Source organism: Vicugna pacos, chromosome 11, assembly GCF_048564905.1.
Source record: "Vicugna pacos chromosome 11, VicPac4, whole genome shotgun sequence".
NCBI classification, from domain to species: Eukaryota; Metazoa; Chordata; class Mammalia; order Artiodactyla; family Camelidae; genus Vicugna; species Vicugna pacos.
Genome location: NC_132997.1, coordinates 10,661,093 through 10,680,470, shown reverse-complemented (window position 1 = coordinate 10,680,470; position 19,378 = coordinate 10,661,093). Strand labels below are relative to the sequence as shown.

The 19,378-nt window shown below is 40.3% G+C and overlaps 1 long non-coding RNA gene across 1 annotated transcript; it reads left to right on the top strand.

Moving 5' to 3' along the window:
* Positions 1 to 7,234: 7,234 nt before the first annotated feature.
* LOC140699634 (uncharacterized) lies at positions 7,235 to 10,198 on the top strand. Its single transcript, XR_012077874.1, has 4 exons — positions 7,235 to 7,497; positions 8,048 to 8,191; positions 9,384 to 9,444; positions 9,975 to 10,198. It is a non-coding gene; the product is annotated as an uncharacterized lncRNA (long non-coding RNA).
* The last annotated feature ends 9,180 nt before the right edge of the window (positions 10,199 to 19,378 follow it).

Sequence of the window (19,378 nt, the reverse complement as noted above, 5' to 3'; positions counted from 1 at the left end):
TAACTACAAAGTTATCTTCTACAAGTTGTAAGTACTAAGCTTGTGAAGTGCCCAGTAATCCAGGGGGTATGTGTCTGTGTCTGTGTGAACGTTTGTGTGTGTGATTTCAGGAAGGTTGAAAGAAGTTCCATATAGACTTCTGATAACTTTCGCCTCCATTTCAAGGTGTAGGCATATATTTACACAAATAAATTGATATTCTTTTGTCATTTGGCATATTGGGAATAAGACTTTCTCATACTTGTTTCAGAAAGTTTAGGGAGATTGAGCTTAGGAAATGGGAGGAGATAGAGGCAGGGAGGTACTTTAAACTTTGTGCAGAATGAGAAACAGTAACTTTTCTCTTTTCTTCTAAAGCAAACTGGCACTGAATTGTAACATACTATTACTCAGAATTGCTTTTCTGATCAGATACAAGTACCTCAGATTTTTTAAGGCAACATGAATGATGAAATGTGTTTTAGCATTTATCTTTAAAAGAAGTTTTATTTTTCAAGTAAAAGGTTATAGCCTGTTCTTTCTTCCAGCGGTACAAGAAATTCTCATTGATCTATCTAAATGATCTCTGTGCTTAGTTTCTTTGTGTTTTTTTTTTCTTTAAGTGCTTGTTTCATTGTGGTTTGAATGAATGTTTAAAATTTCTGGATTTTGATCTTTAGAACATGCTGATTTATCAGAACTGTTAAAAACCTGATTGTTCTCTGCTCCAGGTTTGGTGGGGCACCCTAATGATTTCTGTTGTCTGTTAAAGAGGGAAATTCTTCCTCTAGCCTGCAGATCATTAAGTGAATGGTCTGCAGTGTGCCTTTGAAATTATTTGTATGCATTGAGCATGTATGTCCAGTGAATTTTAAATTGACTCATTGTAATTACTTTGCTTTGATTCTGTGGCTTTTGCTCCTCTCCACAAGAATTTGAATTCTCTGTTGCAATTTGTATTCGTGTTCTTAACAGGGGAAGAAATTTTGCATGTTTTACAGAGGTGGGTTTTCCTATCCCCTCTGAATGCCTTCTAAAATTGATACATTAAAAATCTGTTATTGCAGTGCATAATTATTTCATAAACTATTTTTTGGCATAATCAGAAACAATGACCAAGAATGATAATAAAAAATACGAAAACCTTCCTTCCTTCCTTTGAAGAATAGAAATCAGGTAGTCAGGCTCCCTCATGCTTTGTGGCTGACACAATTACTCTCATGTCATTGTGTATCATGATTCGGAGATGGAGTTGCTTCAGGTTTATAGATTTTTGTTTTAACATTTGTGTTGAATTCTTTCTCCAGGCTGATGTTTCCTGTTGGGTTTGTGGAAAGAGTAGAAGGGAAACAAATACTTTGTTTTGTTTTCAGGAGGCCTGAGTTGATGAGAAAAGAGTTGAGGTTGAGCTGAGGAAACGAGTGACAATCCCTCTCTACCTGGCTGAAATTGATAAACAAAGAAATCAATTAAGTGTATCGATATTTGACCAATAGTAGTTAGCGAGCCCAAACTGGCTAGAAATGCACAATGGAAATTACTGAATTCACCTGCAGAATGAGGTGTTTTACCAAGTAGAAGCAGCATAGAGCAATCAGAAAAATCAGTAATATGATGAGATATAAAAGGAATATTATATCTTTTATTTCTGAAACTTTTCTACGGAAAGTTGTGTAGAGCTAAAATTAAGTTTCCAGCACCAGAAGTTAAGAGAGTGGGTGGTTCCGTAGGATCGTTATTCTCGGATGTGCCTAGACCCTGCTAGAGTGGCTGAAGATGGCAGGAAAAGACCCACATCCAGGATTTGTCATCCTAGGGTGTCCTCCATAATGGTTCCATGTGGGAGCCCATGATTGGGTTAACAATTTATAACAGCCCAGTCGCCTCTAAACTTTAAGAAGAAAAAATATGCTTTGATACTGCTTTGCAAGCAAGTGCCGGTGCATCCTCACTCCAGTCTCGTTGCCTTAAAAAGCAGAGACAATGCTTTGCTTGTGTAGTTGAGGTTTTAGATAGCACTCTGCTGGTTGCAAAGCAAGGACCGAGACCCTCAGCTATAAACGCTGGGCTTGTGTGCTGTTAGATAGTCTATAATCCACAAAACAAGGACCTGGCTGGTCTGGTGGTCTGCTTTGTAATGAACATATAAAAAATGTATCTTGTTCCCCTCACCCCATGACTTCCCTAAAGATACACTAATCCTTTGTACTCATTGTGTATTCTACAATCTCTGCCTCATCCTGTCTTTCCCGAATTTCCTCCTTACTCTCTCACAACTGTTAACGAATTTTCCCTTTGATTATACACAATAAATATGGGAACATTTGAGAAGCTCATGGAGATGGCTCCCTACTCCCTCTCGATTTCTTGACTTTTTCCACAGAGTCTTGAATAATCATTCCGTGTCTGTAAGACTTCCGCCAGCCAGAACCCACAGTTCCAGGTGAGGAGGATGCAGGCTTTAGCTCTCCTACTGGAGGGAGAGAGAGAAGAGAATTGAGATATGCTCCCCCGTGATCCCTTCCTGCCCCAGGGCTACAGCAGTTCACCTGCAGCCTTCGGGCCTCTGCTCAGCGGGCCTCTGTCCCAGGACTGAACTCAGCCTTTTCTTCCCTTGTCAACATTTCCTGTACCTTTCAGAACTTGGTCTCTTCCCTGCAATTCAACCCTGGTAGATGTGATGGTGGTCAGCGTGCTGGTGGGCAGTCCTTTGGGGACCCCCAGGAGCCATGCTGATTCTCCTGAGTCTCTCAATCTGGGTTACAGAACAGTCGAGCACCGAAGGAAGCCCATTCACGTGATGTCAACAGACCATTTCATCACTTTCATTTTATTTTTATATTTTCGGTGGAGAAATTATTTGCAGCAAACTGTTCCAGATATTCGCCACCTACTTTCCTCACCACCAATTCCTTGTTGGCTCTGGTGCTAGTTTTATGAACCAGGATTCTTCTCTGGTCATTTCTGGCAGCTGTGCTTGCCGAATTCTTGATCTGAATTTGAAGCAGAATGTTCTTCGTGATGTCAAGATGATTTTCCTATTTCTGAATATTTCGTGTACACTCAGCAACTGTTTCAAGTGAAATGCTCTTGTCCAATTTCGGTTAACTCACATTTGCTAATCTGCTTTCATGCTGAGGGCAGTTTCTTTTTCCTCTAATAAAAGTTAGCAATTTGCATTTACAATGGAAGGTACTGGCCCGAGATGCTTTTGTTCTTAACAGTTTTAATACAATTCACCCATTAATATGTACAGTGGTTTTTACTCTATGCCCAGAATTGTGCATCCCAGTCAATCTTAGAACATTTTCATCCCCCCAACAGGAAGCCCCGTATGCATAAGCAGACATTCCCATCTTCCCCATCCTCCCCCAGCCCTAAGGAGCCACTTTTCTCTCTGTGGATTTGCCTGTGCTGGACATTTCATGTAAATCGAGTCACTTCATGTAAGTGGAACCGTCTATTGTGACTGACTTCTTTCACACTCAGTAACGTTTTCAATGTTTGTCCATGTTGTGGCCTGAGTCACTATTCTATTCTTTGCTATTGCTGAATAACTTTCCACTGTATGGCTGGGCCCCTCTGTTTACCCATTCACCAGGTGATAGGCATTTGGGTTGTTTCTGCTTTTTGTCTGTGATGAGTAATGTCGCCGTGAACACTCATGTGGGACTTTTTTTTTTTTACATTTTTATTGATTCATAAACATTTTACAGTGTTGTGTCAAATTCCAGTGTTCAGTACAATTTTTCAGTCATACATGGACATATAAACACTCATTGTCACATTTTTTGCTCTGTGATTTATCATAACATTTTGTGTATATTTCCCTGTGCTATACAGTGTAATCTTGTTTATCTGTTCTACAAGTTTGAAATCCCAGTCTATCCCTTCCCACCATCTACCCCGCCCCCCCCGGTAACCACAAGTCTGTATTCTCTGTCCATGAGTCCATTTCTGTCCTGTATTTATGCTTTGTTTTTGTTTGTTTGTTTGTTTTTGTTTTTTAGATTCCACATATGAGCGATCTCATATGGTATTTTTCTTTCTCTTCCTGGCTTACTTCACTTAGAATGACATTCTCTAGGAGCATCCATGTTGCTGCAAATGGCATTATGTTGTCGGTTTTTATGGCTGAGTAGTATTCCATTGTATAAATATACCACATCTTCTTTATCCAGTCACCTGTTGATGGACATTTAGGCTGTTTCCATGTTTTGGCTATTGTAAATAGTGCTGCTATGAACATTGGGGTGCAGGTGTCATCCTGAAGTAGATTTCCTTCTGGGTACAAGCCCAGGAGTGGGATTCCTGGGTCATATGGTAAGTCTATTCCTAGTCTTTTGAGGAATCGCCACACTGTTTTCCATAGTGGCTGCACCAAACTGCATTCCCACCAGCAGTGTAGGAGGGTTCCCCTTTCTCCACAGCCTCTCCAGCATTTGTCATTTTTGGATTTTTGAATGACGGCCATTCTGACTGGTGTGGGGTGATACCTCATTGTAGTTTTGATTTGCATTTCTCTGATAATTAGTGATATTGAACATTTTTTCATGTGTTTTTTGATCATTTGTATGTCTTCCTTGGCGAATTGCTTGTTTAGGTCTTCTGCCCATTTTTGGATTGGGTTGTTTATTTTTTTCTTATTGAGTCGTATGAGCTGCTTATATATTTTGGAGATCAAGCCTTTGTCAGTTTCACTTGCAAAAATTTTCTCCCATTCCGTAGGTTTTCTTCTTGTTTTATCTCTGGTTTCCTTTGCTCTGCAGAAGCTTGTAAGTTTCATTAGGTCCCATTTGTTTATTCTTGCTTTTATTTCTTCTAGGAGAAAATTTTTGAAATGTATGTCAGATAATGTTTTGCCTATGTTTTCCTCTAGGAGGTTTATTGTATCTTGTCTTATGTTTAAGTCTTTAATCCATTTTGAGTTGATTTTTGTATATGGTGTAAGGGTGTGTTCTAGCTTCATTGTTTTACATGCTGCTGTTCAGTTTTCTCAACACCATTTGCTGAAGAGACTGTCTTTATTCCATTGTATATTCTTGCCTCCTTTGTCGAAGATTCATGTGGGATTTTTTATGTCGATATCTGTTTTATGTTCTCTTACATGTGTGCCCAGAGAGCAGAATTGCTGGGTCAGACAGAAACCAAATGTTCAAGTCTCTGAGGCCCTGCCAGGCTGTTTTCCAAAGTGGCCACGCTGTGTTACGTCCTCACCAGCAATGGCTGTGCGCTCCGCTTCCTCTGTGTCATTAGTGCTTGTTACCCTTTTTTTTTTATTATTATAACCTATTGTTGTGAGTGTGAAGCTGTTTCTCCCAGTGGTTTTGACTTGATTTCGCTTACAGCTAATGCTATTGAACATCATTTCATTGTGCTTATTTGACATTTCTATATTTTTCTTGAAAAATACCTTCTCAGATCCTTTATTAACATTTTAATTGAGTTGCCTTTTTATTGTTGAGTTGTAGGGTTGTTTTTTCTTCATTTGGAGATACAAATTCCTTGTTAGATAAATGATCTGAAAAAATTTTCTCCAGTGTGTTGTTTTTTCACTTTCTGTATGGTTCCCTTTGAAGCAAATTTTAAATTTTGATGAACTCCAATTTATCTCTGTTTTCTTTCTTCCTTCTGCTTTTGGGGTATTATTTAAAATCTGAAGTATTTTATTTAAACTTTTATGTATAAAATATCTAAATTTGTAGGAACATTCTAGGAGATGGGTACGGTTGTTGTCCCCAGTCTATGGATAGGAGACTGAGATGCAGAAAATTTCCCTGAAATATCAGTGTCACAGCTACCCAGTGCTGTGGGAGTTCAGACCCTCATGTTTGTCCCCAGAATCTCTGATCTTCACCACCATGCTCCACTACTGCCTGGAATCGTTATTGAATACATCTTTCCTTTTTTGATTTCTTGTTAGTTGGTTTTCTCATTGGGGACCTCATCTCCTTATTTTCCTTTCGGATGTCAGTGTAGATTTATTTTAGGTCTCATGTAGGCAGAAGCATTGCTATCAGTTAACTTCTTTATTACTCACTCTCCAGTGATGATTGTTGCTAGTTGACCTAACCAAGTCATGCTTAAGTCTTTCCTGCTAATGACACTAAAAACAGTCATGACTTATAGAATGCTCAAAGAAGAAAGTACTTGATTGATTTTATTTTGCTACCCAATCAAACCAATCAAGTAAAAACCCCAGTGTTGACACAGACTATAAGCCCTCCAGAATAGGGTCACTGTCTTCCTTGTGTTTCATTTATTTGGTCACAGTGTCTGGATATTTCTCTGCTGTCCAGCAGTTTTGTGAGGATACTGTGCTCGTGAATCATTGTAAGGACAGAATTTTGAAAAAAGACTGTTGTTCATTTCACAAGGGAAAAGATAATATAGAAATACTGCTCAGATCTATTTTAAAATTAAGCTTGGAATTTTGAGAAGAATTCAAGAAACCATACAAAGCTCTTTTTCACTAATTTTAGATTTATCTTAGACACATATGGTTACATAGCAGAGTAACTTATCAAGTACATTTGACAATAGGAGTGTAATATTGATTATTTGTTTTAGTTGAAATATTCTACCTGGGATAAAGTAATCAGTGCCCATAAATGAACAAATATGTTTGTATTACTATGCAACATGGGAGCAGAGTTCATGTTTCTATATAATATGTATGACTGTGTGTTTTAATCTGTCTGTCAGTGTTTTTATAGTTTTTCAGCAATGTTGTAACTTCAGAATTCTTCTAACATATTCACTCCCGATACTACTGCAGTTTGTACTGTGTATCCTATCTTATGCATGGGATTCCACTGTCCCCTCAGTGAGGAATTTCCTCTCCTATTGAGCTAGTAGCAGAGTTAAAGGAACAGTGATTTCAAGGCCTTTGCTCTCCACGTGTTCGCAGTTGCCTATCAATCACCAATTTCCCTTTCTTGAGTTTTCATTTTTCAATTTGAATTTTTGAAAATAATTATTAATATGTTTCACGAGTCTCCCAAGAAACTTGATGTGTTTGTGCTTTTCAGTTTTCAATTTATGAAAATTGTAAGTGCACACTTGTTTTTAAGTAGTCCTTTTTCACTAGATATTTGTTTACTTCTTTAGAGTTAAAATATTTTTTTCCCAATAAATGAATCGGTGTGCAAGTTTTAAAAGATACCTAACTTTTTATTTTTCTTATTCTAACAGGTATATTCATTGTACAGAATTTAGAAAATAAAGATAAACAAAATAATAAGTTAAAAATGGCCTCTAATCTCACTTGGAGATACAGCTGGAAGGTTTGAAATTGAGAATTACAAGTCCTCTCACATTGTTCTTCTATTTCAAGTACGTTTTGGTTACTGAGACCCTCAAATTCCCATAGAAATTGTAGCAGCAGTTAGTCAGTTTCTGCAGAGGAGCCCACTGGGATTGTGATCGAGACCACGTTGTATGTTTGCATCGCTCTGGGGACCACTGCCATCCCAGGAATGTTGTGATCTGATCCAGGAATCTGCGTTGTGTGTCCAGGTATTTAGGTCTTCTTTAATTTTTTTTCAGCAATGTGTAGAGTTTACATAGTATTATTTTACTTTATTTTTTTCCCTTTATACTGAGTACAAGTTGCAAGTTACCGGGATTTGAATTGTACTATAGCCCCGCAAATTGCTGCCACCATGGACGCTGGGGTCTCTCTGCCCTTTGTAAAATCTCGCACAAAATAGGACCTAAGTAACTCTCTCTTGAAAGAATGATTATATGATTGCTGGATGATGCTTGAGAGTCCTTGTGATGATGTCTTTTTCCCAGACTTTCCCCTCTTCTTAACTATGCCCTTTCCCTTCCTTTCTTCCAGCCTGGGTTTCAGCCTGCCTGTGGCATTGATTTTTCTTTTCTGTGGACTCATCCTTTCATTAGTTCATGATAATGTTACATGTGGGCTGTGGAAACTTGCTAGATGTCAAGAAAGATCAAATCCGTTGCATGCTAGTATTTTTAGAGTGTGTTATTGTATTATCGATTGAAATTAAATCAGGCTGACCCATTGACCATCCCCTGAGCTCTTTTCGCTTTCCTACAGGTGATACTGTTCTCGTTGCTGCATGTGCCCTTCCCCCAGACTCGGTTTTGGAGTTGAGTAAGTCACCATCACTGGAGCCCTCTCTTTAAATGATGAAGAAAACCTTTGCTCCTTCTCCATGTTTGGGGACTTGGATGACATGAGGTAACAGATAAAGAATGGAGCCCCACCTCATTCTGACCACCGCTCTTTCCATTCATTTCTCCAGGGGAAGTGTACAATTCAAAAATATAAAGATTGTGAGATAATGAGATAGACAAGACAACCAATCATTTATTAAATACCCTTTCATGCCAGAAACAAATGTATTATACACACAAAAAGCACATAAACTACGGTAGTGCTGTGGTTACAAACGTGGGTCCGAGTTCGAGTCCTGCTCTGGAGTGACAAGTATTGTGAGATGGAGAACTGGTAGATCGGCTTAGCCTCTCCAGGACTGGTTTTCTGTCCTGCAGAGACGGGGCTCGCTAGGCATCCCTACCCCGTAGAGGTGCTGTGGGGTGTAAATGATGCAAGTGGGCAGCCCGAGCACACCTGCTCATTCCTCGCAAGTGCAGGATAGCACAGCTTTTGCGGTGACGCCTTTATGACCACACCGTGTAGACTCTCAGTGCTCCGAATGGATGCCTTGCTGATTGGAGAAGGGATTCTCACTTCTGTAAATACCCAAGGATTGGGTTATTGGGCCTTGCTGATTTGAATCTATTCTTTAGAAAGTACTTAATGTAGATATATTTTTCAAACATGCATGCTTTTTTCTTTTATTATTTATACTTCTACCCTCTCATCTCTTGGTGTGACTATTCATGGAATCCAGGAAAAAGTCCTAAGCCACCTGCCTCTTCACACTTCTTTGTGGTGGTTTTCTTCCTTGACTAGAAGAGGGTTTTGCATAGGAAATTTTGTTTGCTCCCCTTCTCTTGGAGTCTCACTATTTGTCTGCCTATCTCTCACCTGTCCATCTGTCCATTTCTCTACCCACTCATTCTTCTGACTTGTTTCAAGAAGCATTTCAGGCAGCTTACAGAAGAACAGATACCAAATAAACAGGTGAGAAAATGGGGCCAATATCAGACAGTGAAGCTCGGAGTTGAGCCTGTGTGAGATTTGCAGGCGTGAGACACACGCCTCTGCCTTGTGACTTATAAGATAGACAGCATCAATGTGCCTGAGGCTCCCAGCACACACAGGGAAACAGGGTTTGTGGGAGATGCTCACTGGCTGTGAAATAAATAAGTGGCTTAGGAGAAGCCCAGCCTTTCCAACTACTAAGGCTTAGGAGAATATATTGAGTGTCTTCCAAAATCAGATTATTGCATCTTTTCTTTTTCAGAGTTTTATGTATAGTTGGTTTACATTCTATACCTGGAAATTTCTCCAAAACTGCTGCCCACGTGAGTCCCATGACTCGGGAATGGGGTGGTTCTGCTCATTGACGGGTGTTGGCCAGAAACGGAAAATGACAGCCTCAAAGGAGCCTGGGATTAATCAGTTATGTTTTGTCAGTGCTGTAGATTTCAGAAAATGCTTTTACCATATTTCTCCGCCTGAGGTGGCAGCGTGCTCTCTTCCCAGCATCAGGAGCTCAGGGCCACGGGATGATGGGGGCTGACTGCACTGTCGTTCAAGACAGCTGTGCTAGTCACTGCAGGTGTGGTGCTTTCACGTAGTGCATGTTATGTTCTTTAATAGGTTTCAACAGGTAGTTAATTAACTGAGTTAATTAACATTTAATAAATATAATGGTTTGTTGAAAAGACAGTTATAGACAGAATATAAGTTGTGAACAATATAAAACTGTTTCAATACTGAAATTTCTGTAGGGAAGATTCAGTTTATCTTATTTCTGCCTCTCTTTAAAAGTGAAAAAGGAACAAGACAGAAAAAGCAGGGGATGATTTCTGTTCTTTCTCTCGGCTTGCAGGTGCCTTCACCTCCAGTGGCATCCATCCAGACACCAGGACTGACACTGGCCGTGCTCAGAACTGCCTCAGCCCTGAAGACACAACTGACAAATAGAAGGGGGCCGCACCCTGTTACAGCGGGTGCTTTCACTTTTTGGGTCCTTATGTAAATGCGTGGTGTTATTCAGGATCACCCATTCTGAACTGTGTGATGGTGCTGCGGTGTCTCCTAGTTATTTGTTTCTGTAAGTACTCATGTATTTTTTCCAATGTGTGGTACTAGACATCTAAAAATGCATTTTTCAGATGAAAAATAATGTGTATTAAATATAAAAGTCTGAAAAAAGGGTCAAAAGGGTCTATCCTTTTCCCAGTATTCAGAGATAATAATTAACACTTTAAAATCTATTTTCTGTTCTTTTCATCAGTGTGTATTAACTCTGTCATAAAAACCAGCGAGCACTGTGTTCCTGTTTGCTGTATGGAGACCTCCATTTTCCATTCGGCTTATTACAATTTTTTTTACAGTATTCTATCTCTGCTGGCATGATTTTTAATGACCATTATAGCATTCTGTGTTGTGGAATCCCCGTCCATTTTACTTTGGACTTAAGTAAACTTTTAAATTCCAAGTAAACTTAACTGGAATACTGAAAAGAGAACTGTGGTGGTACCGAAAGTCCTCTACTTCCCTTCCCCTTTATTCCTGAGAGTAAAAACTGCTGACAATGTGGAGTATATATTTCATGACCTTTAGGCCTATGTCATATATATATATACACATACATAAATGTATATGAGTAATCTATGTATATGTGTGTGTATATAAGCTTTATTGAAAAATAAGGCCATACTATATGTTTTCTGCAGCTCGGTTTATTCACTAAGGTATATATCACAGACGTCCTCTCCCTCCAGACTCACCCGGTCCTTTCAGATAGAGTAAAGTGGTCTCCTGATGTGCAGGTTTGGTCTCTTGTGTAAGGACACCTTTCGTGGCAGAGAACTGTGGACAAGGCCTTGGACCACGCCGAAACACCGGAACTTTAGTGGCCACAGCTCACCGTGATTTACCGCATCATTGTCTTGATGGTGGACACTTAAGTTTTCTCCATTTTCCACTGTCAGAAAGGGTGTCTGACTGGCATCCTTCTTGTACAAACATTCCTGTGATCTTGTATGAGTATTCCTTTAGTTAAGGTTTCTGGAAATTTAGTCCTTGGATGTGACAACTACATAAATCACAGGCTCCTTTCAAGTGAATCTAGAAATTCCTTCTCCTGTGGGGAATGAAAAGATGTAGAATAAATTTTGTAACCAATTCTCTATCCCTGGGTATGATTGCACTTCAGCTTTTCTTCCCACCAATGTAAACAGTGCTGTGTAAATGCTCTGATGAGTACATCTTTTTGAACTGATTCTTTTTGTAAATGAAACGATTCCTAAAAGTGAAGTTCAGCCTGTGTGTACACACGTTTTCCAGGGTTTATATATCCATTGACATGTCGTCCTCCAAAAGATCGCTCCCAGTTTGTTGTCCCAAAAATGGACACTAGCTGGAATATATTTAACAAATATTTGCCAATATGATGAGCAAAATGATTTTCATTGTTTTACTTTGCACTTAACGACCAGTGTGGTATTGAGCATTTTTCACTCATTAGCCACCTAACTTTTAAAAAGTGAATGATCCCTTTTGTCCTTTGCAAATATTTCAGTGAGGGAGCTTCTTGTTGCTTTGTGACAGCTCTATGTATATTATGAACATTAGCCCCTTGTCTTCATCAACATGTATCACAGAGCTTTCCCTTGTCATTTTTTGCCTTTCATTTTGTTCAGTAGGTTCATTTTTGTTGTGGCCCAAAATAACCTTTAGATAGTAAATGTCTTCTTTTTGGGTTTTATTCTTGATATTATTCATAGAAATGCTTTCTTATAATGGTATAAATTTCTTCTGTAGGTTTTTTTAATCTCTAAGATGGAGATGATAATGGTACTTGTTACAGTGAGGAGAAGCTGAATTGATATGAGCAAAGAGTTGTATTTGCTCTTATTAGTACTTTCTAATATTTACATCACTTTCAGTAACTTTTCTTGTGGTCATTATGACTGGAAAAGAATTTGTTTTTTCCAGGGATTCTCTGATTGTACCAAGACAATTACTGAATTCATACTTTGCTTTTTAATTTGAAATTCCACCTGTAAAAAATACTTATGTACACTAGAGTCTCTTTTTGAGCTCATGGTTTATTTTTGTCAATCTTACTTTCTTACTCTAGCACTATATCTTACATATTGTAAAAATTTATTTAATATCTGACAGTGCAATTTTTTGATTTGCTTTTCGATCCCTATTTTTCTTTGCTATTATTATGACTTCATTTTTCCTGAAGAATTCTAATATAATTTTTTCAAGTTAAAAAAAGGATAAGTGTTGTCATGAGATTTTTTAGTAATTTTGAATTATCTTTAGGAGAACGTACATCTTTACAAAACTGCTTTCCTCCATACAAAAGGTTGATGTCTCTACTTTCATACTTCTTACTTTACCCCTCAGTACAGTCCTGTACTTCCTCCATATACAACATGGGCATTGTTTTTGAGTTTATCCCAGATTATTGTTGATGTTTTTGTTAATTTTTTAAGTGAGAAATTTTTGCTATTATATTTTTTAACTGTTAAAACTGACACCTAGGAAGGCAGATTCAGTTTGTAAATACTCACTTTGTAACTTCTCATTTAAAATTGTAAGTATTAAGTACTTGTTACAGAATCCTTTCTTTTCTGTTTTTAAAAATTTGTTTCCAAGATTCTCAAAATGGTCATAGCTAAGTAGTATAGGTGGGGAGACAGATGGAGAGAGGTAGTGTGGCTCATGTACAAACTGTGCGCACTTTCATGGCTGCCTTTATGCTGGAAAAGCTGCTGAAGAGTCCAGGTTAGACCAGGGGTGGCTTTGTATGCACTTGAAAGTCAGCTTTCCTGCCTGTATGGTGAAGCCTGGTGGGCATGGCAGGTAGATGATCAAGGTCGAATGGAGGTTATTGGCTGCACAGAGCGCTGTTTCTGAGAACTGGAGACCATCGCCATGGGAAATGCTTGGTGCCAGGAACAATGCAGAGGAGCTGGGGACCCTGTGTGTTAAGGATTTTCCAACCCTAGTAGTGGGAAGATCAGACTCTGCGTTCAGATCTGAGTTTGAATTCATCCTCTTTAGTTTACTTGTCCTCTGACTTTGGTCAAGCTATATACCCTCTTTCACTTCCTGTTTCCTTGTCTCTCAAAGTAGGAGAATTACATCCTACTGCTAGAGTGTTTGATCAGGTTAAATAATTTGTGTCTATAAGATGTCACGTACAGTCACAAGCTCAGTGAGAAAAGGGCTGTTGCCTGTTCTTCTGCAACTCAGTGCTTGACAAGACATGGGGGAAAGCCAGTCCCTAATTTGTGTGTGATGCAAGTAGGAACAAAAATAATGTCTTGCCTTTCCCTAGCAGTACTCTTACAGCTTTGCTTCATTTACTTCTTTCCTCCTTTCCTTTCCCCTTTCCCATCCTCCACCAAAAGAGCCTGAGACACTCTCAGAATAATAGATTCAAATTAATTTAAAGGTAGGCTCATTCTCACGAAATAATAATAACATAAAAAAAACTGTGCACATCCCAGAATACGTTGTATTTGATTTACACACACACACGTGTACGCACACACACACACACACACACAATCAGGCTACCTCCCACTTGCAGAGGGAGAAGGACCACTTTTTCTGAGTTTTCACTCACTGAGCGTGAGAACAATGTCTCTTACACAGACTTTCACCAAGCTTCGTGCATGGTGTTTTTAATTGAATTTCGGCTTTGTAGCCATAGATATAGTCTCCTAATAGAAGAGAGAAAGTGGAGACATAGACATTCTGCTGAGATATTGGTGTCATCATATTTTAGTTGGAAAGGACTTAAGACAGCATAGAGTCATAACATTTCATGGGTGAGAATCCATTATGTTGTCACTTGGACAAGAACCTGGATCTTCTGCCATCTTGTCCACGTGGGTGAAGAGGCAACTGGGCAGGGGATGGCAGGCATCCTTCTTGCTTGAGTTCCATGTTCTTGCTAGTTTTCATTGCTCAGCTGCCTTTAGTTTATGTCCATGAGGCCTCTCATGGGAAGGTCACTCTGTCCTGATAGAATGAGTTTCTTATCAGCAAAAAGCTCTGGAGCCACTCATATTTCCCAGAGTTTTCTGCTGATCTGCTGACACTTTATATAATTGAGACTTAAGAAAATACTGAATATAAAATCCTTATTGTTATTGTTTGCCCTCGAGTTCCATAGGAATGGGGTGCTGTCTCAGGCTGTCTAAAGCTCGATCTGAACAAAGATAGGGTGATAGGTTGTGCTGCTGTACCTCCAAAGTCAAAGGGGATTTCCACCTTAGCTTTTAGAATCAGGCAGATGAGTTCAAATCTTGCCTTTACCAATTATTATCTTTGTGTCTTGGGGGAGAAACTGTACTTTTTTGTGTCCAAATTTGATTATCTGTAAATAAGTTCAGTATTTATTTTAAGGTTTCTGTTTTAGAATTGAATGAGCTAATACTCTCATTTATACCTAAAATAGTGATTGCATGGTTCTATGCTGGTGCCTTGGTAGTTGATTACTAAGGGACTCCGCAGTGAGAATGGGGGTGGGGGACTCCGGGGTAATAGAGTTTATATTCCAGGATATGCTTGTAAAAGACTGGATGTGCAGTGGATTTTTAGTAAATATCTACTCCTTTCCTAATCTGCATTGATTGTGTATATATCTTTCTACTAATGTATAAACAATTTTTATTGCAATTTAAATATCTTTGTAGTACTTACAATATGTAGCTTTAAAAAATACGTGAAATAAAATGATTTGACTTTTATTTTCTTTTCAATAAGCATAACAAAACAAAAGAAAAAGAAAAAAATGTTTGAAGGAGTAGAAATAATTTTATTTCTTGGAATCAGTTCCGTATAATAGGTTTTTTGTTCGTGTTGTTAAACAGCATATAAAACTGATAGGTTGTGACATTCTAGAAATGAGGAAACAGTGGAGACATACTACCTCTAATGCAGTCACTTTGTTACCAAGTCCAAACTCGTTCTGCTTGCTGCATGACAGGCCAATAAATCGGGAGATGAGATGTTGGAGTAAGGAATAGTGACTTTATTTGAAAAGACGGCAGACCCAGAAAATGGCATATTGATATCCAGTAGAACTCTCTTCCCCAAGGCAGAATTCAGTCTCCTTTTATACTAAAAAGCGGCGGGGATGTGGCTGGTTGTTGCAAACTTCTTGCTGTACGAATTGTTTCTCCTTGGAATCCTTTGTTCCTGCAGCTGTCCATGTGGGTCAAATTATGGTGCCCCCGTATAACCTCCAAAGAAAAGAAAGGTTATTCTCTATTTTGCAACTTGCCATCTGTACATAAGTGTAGAAGAGCTAATATCCTTAAAGATCAGAGCCCGGAGAATAGGCCCTCCTGGGTATTTCAGGCTAAAGGCAACATTCTTTTACAAAAGGTGCAAAAACAGCAAGTCTGAGCCTAGAAAACAAGGTACAGGTTAAAGTCAGACGAACACATCTAACATGGAGTGAAATTTGTTCTTTTCTATTAGAATTAATTTTTCTACCTCATAAATAATTTTAGTAAGAAACATGAGCAATTTTTTTATTTTTGCTTCTTAATAAAGGACTAAAACTACACTTTAGTGAGCAGGGATGCTGTGCGTGCTTTGGGGTCACAGAAAACTCTTGTTGGGGGTGGTCGACCCTGCAACATGTCTGATGCCCCGTGAGTGTTGGTGAGGGTCCCCCTAACCAGGGGCTCTCTTCAGGAACCACCATATGGGCATTGACCTCTGGAGACCTGTTTTTCAGCTGCAGGAAAATTTTTCAGAATCTGTGATGGGAAAATCACTCCAGCTGGGGATAATCAGGGAATAAAGGAAGAGGAAAAGGGCTTGAATTAGAGTAGAAGAGAAGGACAGAAGATCAGGGAGCCTGGGGGCTTGGCAGCGGGGCCTCGGGAGAGAGAGTAGCAGAGATATGGAAGTGACCGGCTACGGAACCAGCTCCTGCACCTTTCCCCGCACCCAAGCCACACAGCTCTTAATTGGGCCCAGGAATCTCTCCTGTCTGGATGTCACCCTGGGCAGAACCTTGAGAATCGAAGGTAAGGGGTGGGCAGCACTCACCTAGGGGGTCACTGAGGACTTTGATCAAGTCCTCATTGACATTCCCAGTCATATGCCTTCACCTGTTCTTTATCTCAGGATCTGAGAAGCAGGAGCAAGGAACACAGGGAGAGATCCAGGAAGACATCTGACTGTGTTAAGAGACGACAGTCACAGCGACACTGGGAGCGAAAACACTTGTAGCAAAATAAAATAAATTCACAACTATTGCATCAGAGCTGCATGTGTGAGAGAGCCTAATCCTGTCTCAGAGTGCAGGGGACAAGAGGAAAGGAATGGTAAAATTAACACTGATAATTGAAATTTTGTTAAATAGCCTGCTACAGTTAATTTTATCACGTGAATGTATGAAGGTTTATTTCTATGAGCATTTATAGGTTCACACACCCCACCAGCCCGTCTTGCCCCCATCGGGGATGGGATTTCTCAAGCACAGTGCCCCTCCTGCTTGCGTGGGCCATGCTGCGGGTCCTCGCCTGGGGCCGCACTGCTACAGGACACTGAGTCCCCGAGGCACGATCTGGGATACATGACAGGAACATCTGTGCTCTTGGCTGAGGGCCTCCGTTTCACCCTGCTGTGTAAGAATGCCGGTGACTCAGTTAGAAGCATGCATCCAAGCCATCCTTCCGTGTCATCACCATGTAGAAGCGGTGTCTGAATCTTCTGAATTTCTGCAGAATGCGGTTTACAGTCACCTTGAACAAGTGAGTGTGTGTCCTCTTTCAAGTGGAGGAATTACTGCCGTTTTCCTGGAACTTACTCACCACTAGTCCATCTGATTTTTCTGTGCTAGGATTCAGTATGGCCTGCTAATAACTCTGCAGTCAGATCTAGAAACCCTGATGAAGAGGATTATTTATTTTCTTTCTTTAGATGATAGAACTTTATTTTCAAAATTGTGAGTTTTCTGTTCTTGGAGGAATTTTTTCGGGGGTTGGATAAACAACTTTGCTCTTACCATCTTTGTGACCTGTTGCTATATGCGTCTCACCTGTCTTCTGTCACTTGTGAGGCGTTTCCATTTGTGACCCTGTCCTGGTTGTTCATGTAATAAAACATAAAATCTGTAAAAGTACAGTCCCTTTTACTCCGAAGACATTCCACAAATACTCCTTTAATCTCTGTGTGGTTTTAACAAGACACAATCATCAGAACATATACTTGCAGGTTGCCAGTGCAAAATCCCCAAATCAATTGTCTAGCTCAACATCTAAAATTTTTCTAATCTACGTTGGATTTGTATGGATAAGTGAAGTTGTTTGCTAAGAACTCAAGACCAGGTTTATAATATAGGCTGATTTAGCTCAGCAGGTCCTCCCAAGCTGAAGCTCTGCCAGAGGGCGGGGCCAAGGGGAGAGGGCGGGTCCTGCCCTCCCTGAGCTGACAGTTTCATGGCAAAGACCTTCACCAGGTGAAGGAATTGAAGTTTCTTCTAAGAAAATTGGGTCTGAAGAGTCCAAAAAGCGTGGGAGTGACACAATCCCATTTGTCTAATGTAGGGAAGAGTGGCTGTGGGGCCACTTGGGAGACTCGTGAGTCGAGGTGGGCAGTGTTGGTGGCTTCCACTTGAGCGGTAGGACAGTCAGTGGGTAAAAGCGAACAGATTGAAGGCATGTTTTGATGGTTAAAATGAAAGGATCAATGCTGTCTGTGAAGGTAGGATGGAGTAAGGCCCAGGTTTCTGGGTGGATTAATGAGTTAAATAATGGTCCTGCTGTGTTCTGAGGACGGAAAACTGCAGAGGGAGTTCTGGGGGAAAACTGATGAGTTCAGCTGTGGGTAATGTGAAAAGGTATTAGATGTGTGATCTGGGAGCTCTGGTGAGAGCCAGTAGTGAGTAGGGGGCGGGGAGAGAGACTTTCAAATCATTTTGTCTTCTGAACATACATATAAGAATGAGTAATGACATAACCCCTTTATATTCTGGATTTAAAACCCAGTAACATTTTGCTATATAGGCTGCAGGGGTTCTCAATTTTTTAATAGAAATAAAATAAATTGAAACAAAACAGTGGAGTTAATGAACATCTTAGAGTTCATGTGTGTCCTTGTATGTATTTTGATTTCTCATCTGTTTATAAACATAATCTACAAAAAGTTAACTTGCTTAGCATAACTTTTAAATAGAGGGACGTGACACACTCTGTTGGTGGCTCAAGGTGATTTCTTGGGCAAATTATGTAGCCTCTCTGTGCCTTAGTTGCATCTTCTGTGACTGCCCCCGGGCCCCTCATCACAGCTGATTCCCTAGACTAGATGTTGGGAGGGAGGCTGCTGAAAGGAGTAAGAGGTGGCAACTGCTAGGGACACTGAAGAGAGAGACAAAAACAGATTAAAGCCGAGAAACTGAGTGCTAATACACTCAAAGGAGAAAGAATCCCGCAGTGTTTTGAGCCACTTAGCATAAGGGAAACAAAATCACGTGGATCCAAACTCTTGAGCATATGAGTATTGTGGGTGGGAGGGTGTCATCAGAAAAGGGTTGAGAAGAGGCCTTTTGGTTTCCCTTAACGTTTCCAGTAAGGATGGGGCACAGAAGCGAAAACCACCCGCTTCACAGTAGAAGGTGCTGTTTTGTGCAAAACTGACGAAGGTTGGAGACCAGTGATCAGTTGTGCTGGCAAATGAAGAGACTTCTGGATTGGGGCACTTGCTGTGACTTCCAGGTGACCTGCTGGCTGGGGGCTGTGAGGCGGGCAGTAGGTTTGCAGTGTGACCTGGGCATAATCCCTGGCTCTGAGGCCCCTGCAAGTTTCTGCAGCGGCTGCTCTTGCCCTGCGATGGGAGGGCATAAAAGGGCATTGTAGCACAGGAGGGCAGGAAGGGGCTGCTTTAAAAGCAGACATGTAGCCTCCTGCAGCTGCAGACCTGCAGGTAGTTTGGTTCATTGTCGTGGAGAGGACTTTGGAGGCCTTAGCGTCGTCTTAAGACTTGTTTTCCCTTGGGGACCGGGTTTGCCTTTGCATATTAATATTGAAGGTTTGGGCTTCTGGCAAAGCTGTTTTCAGAGATGGGTATATACGTAACATATCGTATAAAATAAAATGTTTTTATTTAATATGTGGGACTTTGCAGTTGTTGGGAACAGCTCTTTTGACCTGGTCTCCACGGAGGACACTAGCAGTCGGCAGAGCGTGCGGGAGGGCAGGCAGCCTGCAGTGCTGCTGCGGGGGGTTCTCCCCAGCATGGTGC